This window comes from Sceloporus undulatus, chromosome 4 (assembly GCF_019175285.1).
Source record: "Sceloporus undulatus isolate JIND9_A2432 ecotype Alabama chromosome 4, SceUnd_v1.1, whole genome shotgun sequence".
In the NCBI taxonomy this organism is placed as follows: Eukaryota; Metazoa; Chordata; class Lepidosauria; order Squamata; family Phrynosomatidae; genus Sceloporus; species Sceloporus undulatus.
The window spans coordinates 216047568-216056349 of record NC_056525.1 but is presented as its reverse complement, the minus strand read 5'-3'; positions in this window follow the sequence as shown (position 1 = coordinate 216056349).

Genomic DNA, 8782 nt, shown 5'->3' with positions numbered 1-8782 from the left:
TCAAACTGACTTCCCATTGCCCCAAAATAGCTTGCCATTGCCCGAAATTGCATGTGATCACCTCTCACACAATAATATGAAACCCCATGATTGTGTTTGGACTGACTTCCCATTGCCTGAAATTGCGTGTGGTAGTCTATCACGCAATAATGTTAAACCCCATGATTGCGTTTGGATTGCCATTTGATTATACTTCCAATTTCCCTTGTCTGACAATGTCCAATGTCTGCTCACCCTGGTTGGGGCACATATTGCCTTCCCAGGAATGCATTGGGTGGGAGTTGTACCTTCTCACCACCAGCGCATGTTCTATCACCATTGCAAAAATCCCAGCAATTCTGAAACAAATATGCACTTTGTTTTCCAGGATGCACCTTGTTCTCAAAGCAAATGCACTTCTGAACGCCTCCTGGGATCATGATTCATCTTTCAGACATGGTGCCTGCCAGCGGAAATACTGCGATTTCTGCAGTGACAGGAACCAAAGATGTCTGTGTGATCAGTCACTTTGTTCAGGATGCATGCTGCCTTTTTTTTCTTTAGAAAATAGAAACAGGATTTGATATTATCTTAACAGAATAGAGAACTGGATCAAAATTATGTCATATAAATTACCATAGACATAAATATAATAGCTCAACATTTAGACAGGAGATATTATCTGTGCAGATTCAGGATGGGTTACAGCTCGACAGCAGTGCATGTAAACAGGAACTAGAATAAACCACAAGCTAGACATGAGGCAACAGTGTAATGTGACCACTAAAAAGATTCATCCATTTCTAGGCTACATGTAGGGCCAGCCCTACCATTATATAGAGGGAGGTCAAAGCCTCAGGCAGCAGATTTAGGGTGTCATGAAAGGATATGCTATTTTTGTTATTGTATACTTACCATTAAAGAAGAGGAACATCATTTCTGGTATTTTCTGGATGGTGCACCAAAAGAACTTTAGGTTGCTTTAAGTAGTCTGCAAATTTGCCCCATTGAGTTGTGGGGTAACATTTGTTTCTGTACTTCAGGCAGCAAAATATCAGGAGGATCAGTCCTGACTAGCTCAAAAGAAGTACAGTCTCTATAATATAAAACGGATGGCATCATTTTGTTTTATGTTGGTAAGACTTTGCCTGGAGTACTGTATCCAGTTCTTAGCATTATAGCTTAAGAAATGATGTTGACAAACTGGAATATGTCCACTACACCGTTCTGGTTCTGAACCCAAACTAGTGGGCTCAAAGGGAATTTCAGATCACGTCTTGATGTTGCAAAGTGCCTATTGGAAACTCCCTAGGAGTAGTTTGTGGAATGGCATCAGTCCTTGGACCACCACTTTGAGTAGCACTGGTGTAAAGGACAAGTGCTAGTAGTATGACTCCTCAGCTTTTGCTCCTTTAATGGAATTTAAGTCACCATCCATCTTAAATGGAAAATGTTGCATGTATGGGCATTAAAATGATTGATATGATGGCATGATATTTTCATCTCTATTAGAAATGAGTACATTAGAAAGACAGATATTCGAGAACTGATATGACCAGGGGCATCACTAGTGGGGTGCTGAGGGTGCAAGCCACATCTAAGCGGGGGTGACATCACTGCTCCCCAGACATCTGCCTTTTGACAAAAATGGGCTGTGACATTCATCTGCGTCCCTTTAAAACACTGAAGAGTGAGTGGATTGAGGCTGTCTGGGAGAAGAAAGGAAAGGCCCCGGGTTTTTTAATAAAAAATTTAAATTTCATTTTTTTTAAAGAAATGAATTTTAACCATTTTTATTCTTTTTAAATTTTCTTTAAAAAATCATATTTTACAAAATTTTAACTTTAATCCCATGAAATTATGTAATTATATAATGCAAATTAGGTAATGTAAATACATTTAGGCTGTCTGTATAATATGGTAATGTAAAGATATAATTTAATTTTCCTAGTTGTTTATGTCACCGCTATTGCATTGACTGATATATGAGAATTACGATTTATGAGTAACATTAGTACAAAAAACATTATTAAGGATTCTGTATGGTGTAGTATTAAATACTTGAAGGGATGTCATATTGATGTTGGAGCTTGTTTTCTGTAGCTACAGAGACTAGGACACAGAACAATGGGTGCAAACTCCAGGAAAAGAGATTCTAGCTCAACATTAGGAGGTACTTCCTGACAGTAAAAGCTGCCTGACAGTGGAACAAACTCCCTCAGAGTGTAGTCGAGTCTCCTTCCTTAGAGGTCTTTAAACAAAGGCTGGATGGCCATCTGCCAGGGGTGCTTTGATACTGTGTCCCTGCATCACAGTGGGGTAGACTGGATGGCCTCTTCCAACTCTATGATTCTAGTATTTAAGGAAATCAATGGGAGACAGTGACATCATGAGTTACAACACCAGATGACATCTACCATAGCGATGCCACTAGATATGATTAGAAGTGTTGATAAGTTAGGAACAAAAGGAAGACTTTAAGTAGTCTTTTTGGGGCTCATTAACTGCCAGCCGTTTAGGTAGTTGGGCCACACAGAAGAGTATGTTGCCTTGTATTAAGAAGGTCTGATAGGCATCCAGGGTTCTTATAAATTAGTGTATATACACAAAGGGAAGAGTGGTACCCACAAGTTCTCCATTTGGCTGCAGGTTCTGTAATTAGAGGTGCTGCAGCCAAGTTCCTCTTAGTTTGAGGCAATAGCCCTTCTCAGGACTGAGTTCTTGGGCTTTGTTAAACAATAAGCAGGGCAGAGGAAAAAATGGGTTTGAGGTTGTAGGAATGGAAAGGCTGATCATGGCAATGCTATGCCATATTGGAGTGTTATGCTATATTCAAGATAGTCAGCTGATAGCCTGTTGCTCTAACATGTCTGATCAACAAATCTCATTTGTCTCATCTCAGAGCAGAAGCAATCTGAACATCTGACTTCCTTTTTTGTGCTATCTGTTCTTTTTCTAAAACAGAAGTTAGCAGATTGACTAGCATAGCAAGGCAGCTGTCTGAACCACTGAAGTATGGTGAGAAAGAGCTATAGCTCATGTTATTTAAAAATAAGGGATGGTGGCATTAAATAGAATGGAATGAAAAGATAATATTGGCAAAGCTTTATTTCAGATTATAAAATGCAAAAAGTCATGGGAATATCAGTACTTCGGTGAAGAATATTTCCATTATTCTGCTGCACTCTGAGTACAGTTTATCCTTTTTTCTAAAAATCTCTCTGTGTTTGATTTCCTGGCACATGTACTAGAGGATTATTACTTTCAATGTCTAATTGTTCCATTTGTAATGCTGTAAACAGAACGGCAACATTTTAGTTTGCCATGCAAGTTCCTATCAGACATGCTGTGTTCAGTGAATTCCTCTGGATTTGTTCATTTTTATATCATGTGGAATATAAGAGACAAAGGAAGGGAACTTAAAGTGGTAAGATTTGGATAACATTTAAAATATATGAAGTATTTTGATACTGACCAGCTGTTAGCTTTAAATTAAACATTCAGGCCACCCTCTAAACATACCAATATTCTTATTTTGCAATCCTATGCCCATTTACCTGGGACTGCATACAATTTCACAGTAAAACAAAACAAGTTGTACTAGGAGTGGCTATTCAGCCCAAAAAGCCAGAGCCTTTGGTTCTAGCCAATTTATCTATCTGTAAGCTCCACTTGTATGTTTCTTAATTGACAAATTTGAGAAAATAAGATTTAAAGTCCTATCTACTGTTCAGGTTCAAAGGTAAGAAGGTTGTTCTTCCGAGTACATAGTGTAAGCTAGTACTTGAAACAAAAGTTTCTGTGTTGAGTGCTTTCATTCCAAGTTCCAACGAACCATTCAGCCATGTGCTTTTCTGGTATACAGTACTTTATTCTGTTCACAGCTCCCACTTTTAAAAAGAAATACAACTAAAAATACAAAAGAATGCTTAGTGTTCTGTGACTACTGAACATGCTCAATTCACACTGTACTATTTTGCCCTGCCCCCCCTTAGGTTTTGGGGATGGAGGAAATCATCTGGGTCCTACATTAAATCGTAGTGATATATTTATTGTATGATAAACTGGTTGCATGGTAAGGCTCCCTGTTTAAAAATCTGAACAATTAACTCCCATGTTTGAATGAATTGGCCTTTAGTTACATAAAAACAAGCAAGCTTGGCTAAAAATAGAAATGAACACTGTCTGCCATTCCATAAGCAAATCCCCTCCACTACAAATGAGACAATTTTCTAGCTGTAACAATAGATGCCTTTATTTACCATTCAGTAACAGTAGAAATGTCAAAGCAGTTGCTTTCTCTGCCTAGACATTCTATTTAATTGGTAAGCACTTTGGGAGTCTTTTAAAATGGATAATTTTAAATTGTGTCAATTAATATTACATAAATGACTGAATAACTTGTAGAAATAAAGGATAAATGGATTAGTTTTTTGTGGGGTTTTCAAGCTATGTGGCTGTGTTCTGGAATAATAATAATAATAATAATAATAATAATAATTTTTATTTATAGCCCGCTTTTCCAAGGTAGATCAAAGCGGGTTACAACAAGGCAAAAGAAATACAAAAACAGAATACAAGACATACAGTATAAACATCATAAAAACAGCTCATTATGTTTAAAACACTATAAAATACAACAGCATAAAAAACCAGAAAAAACAGACTAGCTGAATAAAACCATCGTACAACAGGAGAGAACATCATGAAGTCAGGACACATGGGGGAAAGCTTGTTGGAAGAGAAAGGTCTTTAATTCCTTCCTATAGAGATCAAGAGAGGTGACGGAGCGGAGCTTGTCGGGAAGAAAGTTCCAGAGCTGCGGGGCCGAGATGGAAAACGCCCTTTGTGCAGTCAAGGTTTATTTTGACTTAGGAACCCTTAACAAATGCTTCCCGGACGATCTGAGAGTGCAGGGCGGATTATATGGGGAGAGGCAGTCCTCCAAGTACCCTGGGCCCAAGCCATTTAGGGCTCTATAGGTTATAACCAACACCTTGTATTGCGCCCAGAAGCGAATAGGCAGCCAATGTAGATCTTGCAGGATAGGTGTTATATGGCTGGTCCTGGAGCATCCAGTGACTAACCTAGCTGCCATATTTGTTACTAATTGAAGCTTCCGGGTTTGGTACAAGGGTTGCCCCATGTAGAGCGTATTACAGAAATCCAACTGAGAGGTTACCAGAGCATGTGCCACCATTTCAAGGTCCCCCCGGCCCAGGTAGGGTCGCAGCTGGCGTATCAGCTGAAGCTGATAACAGGTGCTCCTGACTATCACATCCACCTGAGATTTAAGGTGGAGCGACGAATCCAGAAGCACCCCTAGACTGCGAACAGAGTCCTTCAGGGGAAGCGTGACCCCATTCAGGACAGGTGGAAGAGTTTATTCCTGATGTTTGACCAGCACCTGTGGCTGGCATCTTCAGAGAATCTTCTGCATCATCATCTTCTGCATCACGCCGCCATGGGCAGAGTCAGGGCATGTGTCGTATGGACACCATGCCTCAACTCTGCTCCCAGGCCAGCCTTACTGGCTGGTCTGCACAGCCCCATATTGGGTTGCAAAGGAAGAGCCTTGGTTGAGATGCAAATGGATGTTAAATTTCCTGGACTTTGAAAACCGCCCAGTTACCACCTGTCCAGGATGAGGAGGGGCCAGTCTGCAAGATATGCCCCTCCATACAGTCCTAACTTAGAACAGAAACAGCAAAATGCAGGCTTATGACTAACATCTTCAATTTTTTCCCTCCTGTTTGGTTTGTAACACCTTGTCTAATGAAGAAGTCAGTGAAGCTTCGAAAACTGGTGACAGCTATATTGTGCATTTTGGTTGGCCAATAAAGGTATCACTGGTGGATTTTTGATTGGATTTGCTAAATGGCCAACATGGCTACCCCTGGATATATTCATAAGATTACCGTATACTGAAAACCTCCAAGCATTTTAAAATCAATAGTGTTGAAATGGGTATACAGAATTTATTTTTAATTAATGGCTCTTTCAACTATGAAGAAATCTCAGAGACGCACTTAAATCAAACAGGCCTCCACAAAAAGAAGCTTATTTCTGTGGTGCATTCACTGTGTTTATTTTAAGGTGGGCCTACTTCTTTTTGCTTCTGGCATTTTAGACTATGGTGTTCAAACTGGTAAAGCACCACTCCTGCTCTAAGGGAGCTTCAAGAACTTTATGGGTTGGTCCAAAGTCAGCTTCTAATAATTCTGGGACAAAACAGCAAGCTTCCTCTGACTTTTACTAGTGTCAGTTATCTTGGCGTCCCTCTTTCCTTTCTTTCTTTGAGGAAGCCTGCTTCAGGTAGGACATGACATGGGCATTGAAAATGGATACTGTACATATGGGCCATCTGTTGCTAAACTTGTTCTTCCCGCTTCCCTTTGAGAATATGAATCACAGCAAAGATCAGAAAAGAGGGGACAGACTGCATCCACTTAACCGGCACATGAGTCCAGACTTCTCCACACATAGAAGGCAAGGAGAAACACAGATCTTTTATAAGTTAACAGTTTGAAAAGATAATTCTCTCAGTACAGTATTAAAAACCTTTCCCAAACCTTCTACCTTGCCCTGCTACAAAGGAAGGAACTACTTTGGAGAATAGAATCAAAAGAAAATGGATTCTGTAAATATTTTGCTGAATCGATAAGTGTTCTATCCTCAACATTTGGTTTCTATAGTTTTCTGCTTCTTGCTACACCTCATAAGTAATGGGCTGGCACTTTCCATTACTGTCTGTGTAGCAATCATTAATTTATGGCATATCAGCCACTGAAGTCTACATTTGTCTTATGCTGGGCTAGTGAAATATTTCCTGAAGGATTTTACGAATAATAATAAAATAATAATATTTATATCCCACCTCTCCATCAGGATCTTACCAGGGTTTCCCTATTCAATTTCCCCACACCATACATAATATTATGCCATCTAAACAACACAGTGTGTTGGTGTAGTAGTCTGAGCGTTGAACTACAATTCTGGAGACCACAATTTGAATCCCTGTTCAGCCATGGAAATCCACTGGGTGGCCTTGGGTAAGTCACACTCTTCTCTCTGCCTCAGAGGAAGGACAGGCAAATCCACTCTGAACAAATCTTGACAAGAAAACCCCATGATAGGTTCATCTTAGGATCACCAGCTCAGAAAAGACTTGAAGGTACACAGTGAGAACAATCCCAATTGTGTGAACTACTTCATGTGAGTTAGTTCAGTTTCTGTTCTGAGCCCAGAGTAATTCAACTCTTACAGATAAATGAGATGAATGAGTACATGCAGTAAATCATAAACTCTGCAGGTGACAACAAATTGGGCCAGATAGCTATGATGGAGTGCTGAAGAGTTCTCAGCCTGATCCACTTCCCAAAATCTGAGCATAATTTTGTCATTGTAGCTTTAAAGAGTGTGTTTTTGTATTGTGAACTGCCCATTTACAGGATCATAGTTCTAATATCTGATTCCCCCCCCCCCCAAAGCTCATTGATAGAACCATGTCAATGAAAAGTGTGGAATTTTCAAGTACTGAACTCTGGTCCACGATGAAGTTCCTGCTCCTACAGAAGAAAATTTCAAATGAAACCCAAATGAACTTCAGCACTGGTTTCATTACTAAAAAAGAGAACATGGTTCTTTTAGTTGATGTTTTCTGTTTGAAGCCACTAAGCAAGAACAGCACTTAGCCAGCTAAGTGCTGTAGGAGTTACACTTGACTTTCAAGTGGAAAGTGGAAAAATTGACATTTTTATCATGAGAGAAAAATTGGTGGTAATGGGCAGTAAGCCTTTTTCACATTTGTTATTGACATTGGGGAAAAACACACTTGAAGCAATGCTATGGTGACAAATAGCTTACTGTTTTTCTGGCTATTATTTGGAAAAGATGCATTTGCTGTTAACAGACACCACAGTAAACTAGAGTTCTTTACAAGAGTAAAGACTAATAATAAAGAGAAAATCACTCAGAAAATGTTACAGGTGATGACTGGCAGGAGGCAGGTGGAAATGTCAGTATGCTGCATCCTGATTGATAGAACCTGGTCATGTTTTGCAGTCACTGCAAGCAATGAAGGTTTGTTCTATCAGAGCACAGTATACCTTTCCACCTGCCTCCCACCAGCAACTGCCAGTGCAACAATCAGACGCAAGATATCTGTTGTAATTCCTCCTCACACCAGAGATTGCTGGAAAGAGATGGGTGAAAACAATATGCTGTATCCTGATCAGTAAGAAAACCGACCTTAGTCACTTGCAGAGGCATAGTAAATTAGGTCTGAGGGATGTCAGGCCAGGAGATGCTACTTAGCATATATAAACATGTATATATAATCTCATTTATTGATATGTAGATGCAATTGTCTGTCTGACTGTTTGAGCATAATTTTCGCTCAAAACAAAGCAGCACTTATAAAGTTTTTACAAGTAGTCCTGTTGTAGAGCAAGATGGAAAAGGTGTGTGTGAGTGTGTTTTGTTATTGTTTTTTTTTAAACCAGAAATGAGTATTTGGTAACTTCTGGTTTTGTAAAACAAACAGAAATAGCACACATTTTTGTTGGGGCAGCCTGTGTTAGTGTACTGACAGTCAGAATTGTCCCTAGACCTACCAAAGTTTCCCACATCTGCTGTAAAGACATGCAGTCCTAAGGTGCAGAGACGTAGACAAGGAGGGAGGTCTGTGCGGTCTGGATCCCCCCTTCCTAAAATTGTGTGCGCCACTGCATTGCCATGCCAGGCCCCATTATAATCGTGGCACTTAGTCTGGACTCCCCCCTTCCCAAAATCCTGGCTACAT